Here is a 14,058-nt window from a genome sequence, read left to right on the forward strand (position 1 = left end):
CTGAAGCCTGCGGTATGAGCAGCAGCAGACCACTGTCTCCCCTGCGCGTCTGTCCGCCAAGTGCCGAGTGCAGGCGCAGGAGCTCCGCATGGATCAAACGTAATGAGCTGCACGACGCAGGCAAGGGCATGGATATGGACAGTTCGCGCGCATGTCGACGCACACGCATTTGTACAAACAGACGCACGCGCACACGTGCGTAGTTGTTTTGCTACCATTACAGAAGCACTTACAGTATGTGCTTGTAGAGGCTGAATAATGTGTTGATCACTGATGGGCATGTGTGTGACACAGAAAACGCACAGATTCAATAACAGCAAAGGCCACAGTAGTGAAACTGGCAACTAATATGTCTATAATAATAAATTAATATCTCAATCAGAACTGAAACAAATGATTGTTCTCAGTCACATGACCTGTAAAGAGGAGAGGAACCCCAGGGTGTGATAGGACACTACAGACTCACTTTCAGCTGTAGGTGAAATTAACTTCAATTGTTTCTCATGTTGTTCAGGCATATGCTCTCTTGGCACAAAACAAGGTTAATGCAACAGATTTTACAGTTGAGACCTTTTTCCCCCTCAACAAGCAAACAGAAATCTATGAATTCAAGTGCTTATTTTCCAGAAAAGCTGCTTTTACTGTATTTGTGACTGAGCTATAAAAGATAAACTTAGACACTTTCAATGAGCAGTCTCCATGGAAATATCAAAGTCTTCTGCGTATCTGTATACTCTTTGGTATAATTACAGTAAGTGATTTTGAATATTCAGTTACTTTGCCCTGTGGTAACTATCAGTGTAGCGACAGTGACGGACATTTAACACACTGAAACATGTTATTTACAGAACCTTGGACTTTTGATCACTTACATATGCATTGATCTATTTTTTGGCCATGTGGTGGCAGCACATGCAGCTGTAAACACAATTGTGACATTCAATCATCATAAAGTTAATATGGCGAGTTAGTACCTGTTAGCAAAGAGTTGCCTATTTACACATCCAGCAGACACGGAGCAACATAGCGTTCAATATTAACTCTCTTTTAGCTCGGCTTTTGGCCTCCACCAACTCCTGAGGGAAATATCTGGTTCTTTAGTTGCTAAAGACTCCACTATGTTCACAATCTAACTTGCTAACTTTGTCTGTCTGCTGTTTGGAGTTGAACAGGTACTTTACGGTTTATCAGGGCTTGTTCGCTGTTTGCTGCCAACTGCATCTGGAAAGGTTGATGAGAAGGTGAGAATGAACCAAAATTGCACTCAAAGGCTTTTTTTCAGAACATTTTTTTTAAACTTTTCTTTTTAATATTTCAGCTTTTAAGTTGTATTTTATATATTTTTTGTATTGTGTCAGGAAACTAATAAGCTAATTAGTGGTTAGTTTTTCTGTGACACTATCCATAATCTTAATGAGGATAAAACTATCACTACACAAAGAATGAATAACTTTTATTAAGACCTTCAAAAAAAATAAAACATTTTGATGTCTTTGATATCTTAAAAGAAACAGCACCCCTCTGAGCTTTGACAACCAAAGTCAAATATGAGGAATGCACAGAAAAAAAGCACTAAAACACACATATCAGATTTCCAATTGCCACTTAGGACAGCTATCATTTCTATCACCTGAGCAGCAATAAGAGGGCATTGAGAGTAATATCTACATTCTTTGTATCTGATGGTTAGGGTTAAAGGAGCTGTGACCTTCAGTTCTCTATTATCCCACTGAGACTCTCTCTCGGGGCACTAAAGAGGTGGGCAGAGAATGAAGGAAATGGTGGATATTCAGGAGAAGGCAGGGGTCCTGATGAGATGTGTGTGAGAGAGAAATGATGCTTCTGTGGGTTTGTATGGTGGCCAAAGTGTACGTCTTCACTCAGCTGAAAGGATCATTTCTGCCAAAGAAAATGCTTATATTCAGCATGCCCTCTACCTCAAAGTTGATAGATTTTTACATGGTGTTATCAGCTACTGTGTTATTTCTCGATGCCATTTGGTTTCATTCAACAACAACAACAACTCAACAATATGAAAACCCAATTTCTGTGAGGGCGAACTCGATGTGGTAATGCAACCAACAGGGTACACATATGTTTACAAAACACTAGGCCTTGCCTAATAAAATATGAAACGTGAAATACCTTTCCCATTCATATTTTAGCAGTATGAATTAATAAACACATTCACAAAGTCCTCAGTGGATATATGAACTTGACTAGCTCAGCCAGTTTCACCCAAATCTCTCATTACAGATTCTGATATAAATAGCAGAAGTCTTGCATTAGCCAGCACTTCTCACCAACTGTTAATGCCCTGTGTGGTTATGTACTGTACCATCTAATTTCATGCCTCTCAGCTGAGGAAACAATTTTTTCAGCTCAATACTTTCTATAAAATGATTACAATGAGGTGCTAAGGAAGCAAAATGTATTCTTATACCCATTTTAACATTTTAAAAACATAAAAGTGTGATAGCTATATCACGCCAAGGCTAAAGAATAACTAAAATCAAACATATCAGCAAGGAAAAAAGCTTGTGACTCACCACAGTCAGACTTAAGTAAAGTGTAAACATGAAATGCTGTATGTAATTGGATCATCCATATTTTGTATCATGTTTCTCGGAAGCTACTGTAAGTCAGATGAACTGAATAGTCTGCCATCACCCTTCATCACTCCCCTTAAAACCATCAGAACATTGATGGGACTGTGTGTGTATGATAGGGCATGTCTGTGTGCACACGTTTGCTTGTGTTTGCAGCATTGGGCAATGATAAACTATTTATAACATATCCTAAACACAAAAGCATGCAAAATGTTTTACACTATGTATGGGAAATATTTATATATTCAAATATTTTGAATACAGACAGTTAACAAATAAATGGACATTCTCTTTCTATATTATTGTCTATATTTCTGATACATACGGTTAGGTTGCCGACTTTAGTTAATCTGATATGATACTGCTTGACATTTTGATCAAGTGGCTTCCATATATCATGTGTATGAGCCAGGAAGGAATCTAAAGTATGAGGGTATTTTGGTTTTGGCAGAGCAGAAACTCCCACATCATCTTTCAGAGTTTGTTTGGTGGTGTGCATGAGTTGACCCTACCAGAATATTACAAACACCATTTTTTAACCTGCACTGTCTAAATATAGATGTAGAATCAGAGTTAAGAGCATGAAATATACCATCAGCACCAAAAAGAATGAAGATGTGTTGGGTGTTATGCTGCTGCACAGACTCTTGCAGCCGACAGTCAGCACTTTTAATCATCGCAAACTTAACTGCTCATTATTCATTCTTAGGATAAGCCAGTACCAGTTATTGGTCAGCACATACAGTGTCTGACTGGGCTGAATTGATTGACTGTGACTGTAGCAAAAGGTCACAAGATGTTGTCTGACTATGTATCACAGTTCGTATTCCCTGCTGAATTTATTGATATTCATATGTACTAACTTGGCACTGAAACACTATTGACTATGTTTTCAGAGTTAACCCAGCGTTACTTCATAAGTGCAATACAATGTGTCTGAATGAGACTGGGAACAGTTTGCTTTAAACCAAGTGCTTGTTTAATCATCCAACAGCATTTGAAGCACTGTTGAAAACTGATGAAATGTCCGAACGTGTGCATCGTTATTCTCATCTGACAGATCAGGCTGGCTAGCTCCTTGTCTTTTAAATCCCTCTGAAAAACATATTTTTTAAAAGTGCGCTTTCACTGGGTTTTTGTGCTGCATTCACTTTTAACTGCCGACTGGCATTTTCTTAACTCTTACTTTAATTGATTATTGATTAGTAATTATTTTATATAGTTTTATTTTATTATTTTATTATTTGTATAATTTATTGTGTCACTACGCTTGCTATAGCAGCAGGCTTTTATCCGCATCTCAAATGTGGCCATTTGGAGCAAGTATCAACACTTTTGTTGGCCAACACATATAAGCTAGTTCATTTGACGCTTACTGAGATCTTTTTCTTGACAACCTAAATTATACACCCAGTTTGAATCACTGGCACACACCTGGTATGTGATTTTTATCTGGATACATTATCTCAATAAAGACATCCAATACACCAACATTTACACTTACACCTGGCATTCATAAGCGTTTATCTCCATTTTGCTCACACTGGTCAGTAAACATGGCGGGTCCCACTTGGTCAAGGGAAGCAATGCAATGGACCAGCATCATTCATTCTTAAATCATTTTTTGCAACTTGCTACTACTTGCCTCTTTTGTCTGGCTTGCTTGGGCTAGCAGGAAGTGGCGGAGTTAGGTGACCTTTTAACTTGTTGAGCAGTTTTTCCTGCATTAACAAGTGTTTTCCTTATTAAGATACAGATTGCTTAATGCCAATTGTAAATGGAGTCACTATGTGATGTCATATGAATGACATATTACCAGACCTACAGACAGCTCAAAAAGAAGATCCCCCAACTTCTTTTATCCTTTATTTCAAATAGCCTTTGTTTCTATTAGAAAGTATTGTGACAGCACTGTGTGGTGTTCATGCATTTAGCATTCAGGCTCAGCATGCAGGGTGCTGATGGTTTTGAAGATTTCAACATTAAATCATTCCAGCAAAAGATCGCAGGGCTTCATACTGGTTAGAAACTGTTTAAAACAGTTGCATAGCAACAGTGAGTCAGTTTTTGTGTTTTTAAAAGGAGCCGACAGACGGATCATAAACAACCAAGTAACAGCTAGCCAAGCAGAAATACAACACAAACTGTTGCACAGATTTTGAATACCCAACACAAACTGGATTCAAACTTGCCTGATGTTAAGTCTAACACACACACACACACACACACACACACACACACACACTCACACACACTCTCTAAATACGATGCTCTCTTATCCTCCTTCTACTCAACGATTTTTTCCCCCTTTTGCTCTTCACATTACTTCCTTTTACATTCTTCTCCTCCTTATCTTCTCCTCCTCTTCCTCCTTCTTATATTCTGCCTCCTCTTTCTTCTTCTTCTTTTTCACCATCCTCTGTGTCACCCTCCACACATCTTAATCCAAAGGCTTTTCAGAGAGGGGGGAACTAATCCATTGCACACGTTCTTAAAATAAAAGATGGAAGGACAACTAAAGTGGAGATGAAAGCGCAGACTGCTCTCATCAGCAGAGAGGAGACATCTGAGGGAACTGGGAGAAAAAATCATATGAAGAGAGAATCAGCTGGAGTACAGGCTCTCTCTCACTGTCAAAACGCTGTCTTAGTGGGGCTATTTTTAATGTTGTTACTGACTACAAAACAGCAATACGTCACGTCAGAGGAAGAACGTGAAGATAATGTAGTCATTCCAGAAAAAATAAACAGGCCTGGTTTACATGTTTTACACAAATTATGTAGTTAAATAATGACTGAGGACATTTTATCAATAAAAAATAAATTAGACTACAATGGATTAAACAATCATCTATTAATTTTTTCTATACCACAGTGACCACTACCCCTAAACTCTGAAAGTAAAGTCAAATTCGACAAACGGATATTCAAAAGTTACTGCAGTCTGAACAGTTGTGTGAAAACCAGCAGACTACGACATTATAGGATAGTGAAGAAAATCCTGTCTTCTGGTTGGCATTAACTGAAGCATCAACTGACTTGATGTGATGCCACAATGTGCCTCAGTCAGGAAATTGGGAGAAGTGGGGAAAACAAGGGATCGATACACTCACATTTATATAAAAAGATGTCCTGTGTGTAACCTTTGTTATTTTAGAATTAGCCATTTTTATCTACAGTGGAATCATCCTCTACAGAGTCCACCATGTTGAACCGCCATGTTTCTACAGTAACCCAGAACGGACAAACAGAACATTGGCTTTAGATAGGATTCTTTTTTTGAGAGTTTCACAGCCACCGTAGTTTCTCCTACACATTTGGAAGGTGAGCGGTCCTTTAAAGTCATTTTGGTTTTGATAAATAGCTGTACATATTTCAGTAAAAATGAACAAAATGGATAGTGTAACTCTTTTGAAAGATTATTTTGGGAGATTTTGTTATTTGCCTTTATTGGAAAACAGCAGCTAAAGAGTGACAGGAAAGTGGAGAGGGGATGACACGCAATCAAACCCGGGCCACTGCAGTAAGGACTCACCTGTTGTCCTGCTGATAGGAGCATCAGATCAAAATAATGGCTCCATGTGTTGCTCTAGGAGGAATGGACGAACAATGTATTTTGTCATGTAATCTGGTGGACTTTTGAGGTCAAAAATATTTAATAGAAGGCAATGGGCAAAGTTTCAAAGGTTTTCCGCACAGCTCGTGATGTAAATATCTTCAGCTAGAAGTAGGTTGGAACTCCGCCACACCCTTCTCCTCACGATGGTCACACATGAAGGCTGATCACAGATTACACAAATCCTCCTCCTTTTTGGAAGACATCTTCAAATGCTATGTCTGTGGACAGGATCAACCAAACTGCTCCAGACTGTCCAACATCAACAGCAGATCCAATATAATCAGAGAAGAGGCAGGAGGCCTCAGTCTTTCAGGAAATCATGGGATCATGCGAGAATCCGTCTTGTCAGGCTTCCAGCTATAGGAATGTCCAAACCACAGTGGTTCAGACAATCAGCATCCATTAGAGGAATTACTGACAGCTATGGCATGAGCTACGTGTGTGAGAAGTGACTGCTCGAAAAATGATGGCAGCTAAAGAGGTTAGCGGAGATGCTGCTAGTATCACTTCTAGTATTTCTTCATTGAAAGAAGAGCAAAGAATGGAACTGAAGGCTTTTCTCGATGGGAAGATGCTCTTCTCCCGGCTGGCTTTGGCAAGAGTTTGACTACGTTCTATGGTTTGTTGATCTGATTGGTTGAAGTCCGCCCATGATAGATGGATGGTTCATCCAATCACCTCGTAAGTTTTTTTTTTAAATTGCCTGCCCTTTTCCAAATCTAGCCAACAACAACGTCACAGATTGGTTCTGTGTAACAACATTCAGGCTAGCAATCTGGTAGCAGACTCCTATCATAGCCAAGCAAACAAATTAGTATTTTTCACACAAACACACATACATGACTACTGGACAGTGCAAGGTAGCTGTGAATAGGAAACAGTATTTACTAGCAGACTGTAAGTTCTTGGAAGCAATTAGAGGTAATGGCCTTGTTAATCAGAGTAATCACAACCCCCGCTCACCTCAGTTATTCCACATTTATTTTTGTTTAACCTTTCCATCTATCTTCCTTTCCACCTGTGCTCTCATCATAATGGAAATGTATGATTACAGGACCTGATCATTATAATCGCATGAAAAGGTTAATGCTGGACAGAGTCATTGGTTTTGCTTCTCAGTGACATAAGTTATTATTAGAGCTCCTTTCAGTGTACATATAGAACAAAAACAAAATAAAGATGACCACATTATACAAGGGTATTGGAAATACCTTTTTCAATATGTTTAATTTAATTCTGATAGATCTTTGGGCCCCCAGCCTGCTGTTTTTACTGCCAGTTTCATAGTGAAATATGTATCACTCGCTGGGCATTTTTGGATAAAACTCAAGTCTTTCCATCATCTGTGCTATTGAGACAGCTTCTGCAAACCTGCTGTCTCTGTACTGAGACAGAAAAACGTTTTCACAGACTCGATCAACATAATAAATGTCTCTAGACATATTTATGCTATCTGTTTTGCTGTGTTCATGTGTTTGTATATTAATACGGATCCAGGATGCCAATTTATCTTCTACATGATTTTGGAATCTCCAATTCTCTATAAGTAACATTTAAGAGTGTCAATGTTTTTCATAGACAAAAAATAGATTTATTTGGATACTAACCAACCAGATTCATCAGGTGTATATAATCACCTGCTATGTATTTCTGATATGGTTATGGATCCCTCAGTATAAGACCCAGTTTCAAACATCTGACAGATTTTTTGTTATTGCAGTTTTTTTCTTAATCTGTATTTTTGGCAACCTAATTTTATGCACCAATGTGTTACACCATCCCCCCAGTTTGTCTGTTTGCTTCTGCTGTTGTTGAGTTGGGTGAGTGAGACAATCATCCGTGTGAGATCCACACTAATTCCCTAAAATTGCTTGTGTGATTAATGTGTGTATGTTTAAAGCATTAATAAACAGTATATATTCATTTATCAGTACAGGTACATACTGTTTTTGCCTATAAACACATTTGGCATTAAAAGATTATTCCAACAACTTAACATAGCTGCTGGACTCATGATAGACAATTTTGTTTAGGTTTTTCTTATTTATTTAACTTTCTTCTTCCTTATCAAAACCCAGTGCCTGCATTTCTCACAATGAACCTGGATCACAGCTGCAGCTAAGTGACATCACTTGAGTCAATTTATGTGATTCCGTGCAGCATCCTCTGAAGCCAGAATAGTTGGGTTTGTTTTCTTCCCACTAATGCAGGAGTACTCCCCAAGACCTATAAACAGACTGATGTGTGAAATCAGTTCCATTTTGAGATTTCTGTAGCTTCAAAAACATCTGGTATATCCCCCGAATCTCTCCATAACCAATTTAGATCTGACATTATAATGATAAGTGTTAATAGAGCCATAATGCTGCAATCGCAATACTTTTAAATTATGCTGTGTTTAAATGTGTTATGAATGCCTATTTAGACAAAATATCATTGTTTTCCATCTGCTGTGCAATTGTAATATTGTATTATGGCACTATAAAGCAGAGGGCGGTGGGTTGTTAACTGAAAACTCATCTCTTTCAAATATGTTATCTATGTTTATCTTCCTTGTTTATCTTCCTTGTTTTATTCAATTTTCTTTTTTTTCTCCTAACACTTTTCCTTCCTCTTTTTCTTTTACTTTAAAAGAAGCAGCCCTGATGTTTGTACCACTGCCTTTAGCTGCTTAAATTTACCTAATTGTGTAATTATGTCACAATTCTGATGCAAATCTTAAGCTTACTCCTGAAAAGGTAGATGGTGGATGATGTGAAAGATGGTGGAAGCAAAGTGTAGTAGAGTACATAGTATTAGTGAGGGTAGGATGATTGGACTGGATGGGGCGTTTGAGGACCGGGTGGTGGAGCTGGTGCAGTACAGGGTGTAGGAGGGACTGATGAAGGCTGCCGTCAGGAAAGGTGGCGATAGTGACAGAGCTGCACTGTACTACAGTAGGAGTTGGTGATGGTGACAGATTGTGGTTCCGGTCTGCTGCTGTGTAGATGCCGGCAGGTTTGGGCCAAAAACAGCCAGTGGCCTTGCTCGAGCCAAGTCAGTGACAGGCCTGCTGGGTAATAATATAATAAGCTGTATTTAATGCTGATGAGAATATGAGTACATGCGTGTACATGTACATGGAAAAACTCCTTTAGATGACCTTGACTAAGGCCTTGGTGGTGACAATATATGAACACAATGTGACCTACAGAAGCTGGAAAATATGACACAATGTCTCCTTGTGGTTTTATATTGAGTATTTGACTGCAACATCGCTGTAGTCTGAGTCCAGACTTCACTGTCAGATCAGTAAGCTGCAAAGCTCATTGAAAACCTGAGCAGCAGGTTGAATTGATTTCCTGAAGACTCAGTATAATCTCTCACTCTCTTTCTGGGTTACTCTCCCTCTTTCTCTTTCCTCGTATTTGTCCTGACTCCACTCTTCCTCCATTCTCCTACTCTGAATGTACTGTAAACCTCTCTTTCACTCTCTTTATCCATACCTTTGGTCTGCCTTGGCAATTGATTAGCGTTTGTCCACCCTAATCTTCCCCACACGGTGGAGAAATGGCCTTCTGCGTGTTTTTGTTGTTTTTTTTTTTTTTAGGGACCTCTTTAAGGCTTGTGGGAGAAAAAACAGATGCAACCAAAAGCATGAGTACGACACACACACACAATTAATACACACTATTGTTAGACATATCAGTTGGATGACATATTGGTTTGGTCACATTAAACGTCATCTGCCAGTCATGGGACTGGAAGTTAAGAAGATTGAGGTTATTTCTTGATGATTACTACTAAAAACCTGGAATAAAATGTTCCTTCCACGTTATTTTTAAAATTGTTTCTCATTTAACTGTTCCTTGCTCTCTTCATTTTATTTCACTACGTGTCAACTAGGCATGACGTAAGTTGTTTTTCTAAAAGCAACAATGACATTTTCCATTTTGTGTTTCATTTTTTTTGGTTCCTGAAAACGGATTCAGTGCTTACTAAAGACCAAAACATGTAATGTAAATGTAAAATATAAAGAGACCGAATGCAAAAGTAAGTTTTTTCATTCATGTCATTATTGGTCTGACTTTGCTGTAAGGCACATGCGTCAGCAGCCATTGGCTGTATGGATACAAGCAGAAGAGGAAGCATTGCCAACATCAAGAGAGAACTTAATTAACATTCACAATTAACATGAAGAACAAATGGACTACCAGGTGCTTTGACTCCACAATTCAATTATTGCTTCTTACTGGAAACTGGCTCAGTGAAGGTCAAGGCAGTGCCATAATTTTGGAGCCCTGTGTACTATAACAGCACTGGGGATTATTGAGAGACAAAGGGCTCTCTTTAAAAGGTTAACTATGCTGTCTGTGGTAGTGTAATAAGCATAGTAACAGAAGGCAGCGTTTGTCTAATTAAGAGACTGTAAAACGTCAGCCACTAAACATGAGGGAAATGTGGCACTGATGGAGATAATTACTGTGGAGTATACTGGATCTTTCTGAGCTAACAGTACGGCAAACAAATGTCCTGGTAATCCAATCATCATGATACTGTTTTACAGATGCTCTCAGATGATAAGAAATACACTTTTCAAGATGATAGAAATATAATTTGCCTGTTTTTCACTTGCAGAGTGTTTCGAATATTCTGAATATTTACTGTTTGTGAGCCAGTATATTGTGTACATAAATGCTTGGGCAGGATGCATTATGTTTTAGCTGTGCTAGTAGTATGGCTCTAGGAATAATGACAATGATGCCATTCACACTTTGTGTTTGGTGCTAATTAACATGCTAACATGCTAGCATGCTAGATGGTAAACAGAGTAAACATATATTATTAACACAGCATGTTAACATTATCACTGTCAACATGTTAAATCAGCCACACAAAACTGCTAAAATGGCTCTTAGCACTGTTCATGTCTAATACGGTATATAGACGTTGAGCAGAGCAGTGCTAATAAAACTTTTATTTATAGCTGGATATCTTTTTAAATGTTCCCTTACCTCTCACTGAACATGGGAATTAAATGAAGCATCACATGACACAGAACAAAGGATTTGCAGGTGAAGTCGGGTCGGGGTGAAGGTGAGAGCAAGAACTGGATCTGGATTTACAAGTTAATTATCAGACACAAAGGTAATCCATTCAAGTCTGAGGATTTCATGGTCCAGTCTCAAAACACAATGGTTAGAGATTGTGATCGCCTTCTTACTTTTCAACATGCACACACACATAGACGTATACATAGAACAGGTGTGCACACAGTCGCACGCCTGAAATCTGACCAACCATTCTCAGGCTGGGAAATGACGTCCGGCGGATCAATATCATGAACCCATACACTCAATTAACCATGAACTAAGAAAAAACGGACACAGAACTCCACCTTCAGACATCGGTGGAAACTATGATTCATAATTTATTATCAAATCTGTGATCACTAAGACCACAGTGAATGGAGGCAGCTGTAATGACTAGTTGCTGCAGCCTTTAGTATAGAACAATATGCCAACAACTAGCTATGAGTGAATTATTACTGGTCTGGAAGGTGGCATTAGTGGTAAAGATTTCCAAAGTTTAAAAATTCATGAAGAAATGGAAAAGCTATGAATGGAGCGGGAGGGGCGTAAACAGTGTGATCAATGCTTGCTCTTTGGCGGGCTAAATTTAGCCTCTGCCTTACACTCCGTCCCATAAGCCTGGTTTATCAGTATCATTTATCAAAATCTGTGACAGGCCGGACATTGCGGCTTCAGTAAAAAGGGCTTTTCTGGCTGCTCAGGAGGCATGAAATCACCTGGTGAGGGTGAGGATATCGCAGATGAATATACTGAGTGGGAATATTAATCTTAAGGAAACATCTGTCCTTAGAGAGGGAGCTGCTGCTGACTCATTCTCTCTTTCTGTCCCCTTCCTCACTACTTCATCACACATCCACTCAGCCCCTTTCCTCAGCTCCATTTGTTTTTGCCCCTTTGATTGTTTTTGGTGTTTTTTTTTTGTTGTTGTTCCCATCTGATACGGCCTGGTAATGTGCATTCATGTAAAGTAAACACTTACTGGGTATACAATATTCTTCAGCCCTGCCACTGAAGTAGGACGAGGGAGACCTCTTTTTTATTATTATGATAACATTTCTTTCAGCTGTAGTTTACATGGTTATAACTTGGAGGTTGTCCTCCATCCAAACATAGTGAATATTAGGGATTAGCTGTTTTATACTCCACAGAAAGCCACATCAGACCTGAATGTCATTCATTTTTCTGTCCTTTATTTACCTTTAACCCAGATGTGTATCCTTAAAAAACACTGAGGAAATACAACACACACACACTCACAGTGGTGCAGGTCAATGTCTACGAGTTTTAGTAACTACAAAAAACCTTCAATAAATGTAAAAACCTACCACTCACAGTCCGAATGACCTTCCTGTCTATGAACAAGCAAGGTCTGTATATAAATAGATGCCAGAGAACCACCTATGTTGGATGAGAGTGAAACCTTGAATAATCAGGCAGATTGACCCAAGCTTGACAGGCTCCTAGAACACACTAGGGATTATGGACAATGTTGTGCTGTTGTCATTGAGCCACATTTGAACTGTCTGACTTTTGTTTAGAGATACTGAATCAGGTTGGGCTTTCCTTTAATGTTTCTTTTTTTGTGTGGTGCAACCAAGCGGCAACCTCTGTGGCTGGCAAATGAAGCGAACAAGGACTTGACAAAAGCTGCAGTACCTCGAACGGCCATTTGTAGTGGGCTACAGAATTGAGTCAATCTCCGCTAGGCCCCATATTAAAACATACAACTTTACAATAGAAATAAACATAATTACAGCCTGGTACAAAAAAAACTATTTCGGTCTCTTTAGCAAGATTCCCTGTTCACGATGGGGGTGAATTTTTTGATAACTCACCCATTTCAGGTATATTAAGGCTTAAAGTTATGCATAATCAAGGGAATGGCCTAATTGAGTGACAGGTGGGTGCTTTCAGTGACTGGGCTTCATTCAGCCCACCTCAGCTCCACCCATACTCTACACCATTGCCCATTTTTGGATTAGCTGGGAGCAGGCAGAGTAAGGACTGCCAAGATGAACCGAACACACTGAGTCTCACACTGGCTCATCAGAAATATATGGGCGACGTCCCAGAGCAGCAAACAGTTTCCTCCTGAACACACAATTTTTTGTAGACAGGTTTCCATATTTATACATACACTGATGGACTTATAAGAGTCTAATAAGACCATCAGTGTGTCAGTATATTACAATATATTATATACAATATATTACATATAAATATTATATTATCTACAATAATAACAGCTGATATATATATATTCGGTTGTAGTTGTTGTTGTAAACATTGTAATTATGACTTTGGTCACTTTGATGAAAGGAGAATTTTAGAGGTGAACGTACAGAGCCAGAATGACTTCCTAATAAGCTTAAAGGTGGAGTCAGTTTTTCTGGAGGAAGATAATTGATTGTTGAGTCTCATTCCCAGGTCGTAAAATACCGATGCTTTTGGTTATGGTGAAAGGGAAACAAACAGAGTGGCTCGGAGCGAGGCAGCATTTGTGCTCCCAGGTCATCAAATACCGACGCTTTGAGTTGCCTGAAAGTGAGCTACTGAAACAATTTAGATGGTCATTGTTTAAAATATAGCAGGGAGAAAACCCTGACACTGAAACGGTCAGTGTTTACTGAAGAAACGCCTTAACTGAGTGACTGATGCTTTTCTATCAGCGGAGTGTGTGTTCAACCGAGTGGAAAGGCTGCAAACACTGAAAGAAAATACTCACTGTATACACTTTAGATAGGATGGGCCTCCTCCAC

This window comes from Morone saxatilis, unplaced genomic scaffold (genome assembly GCF_004916995.1).
Source record: "Morone saxatilis isolate NCDOM2014 unplaced genomic scaffold, NCSU_SB_2.0 Contig8, whole genome shotgun sequence".
Classification (NCBI taxonomy): domain Eukaryota; kingdom Metazoa; phylum Chordata; class Actinopteri; family Moronidae; genus Morone; species Morone saxatilis.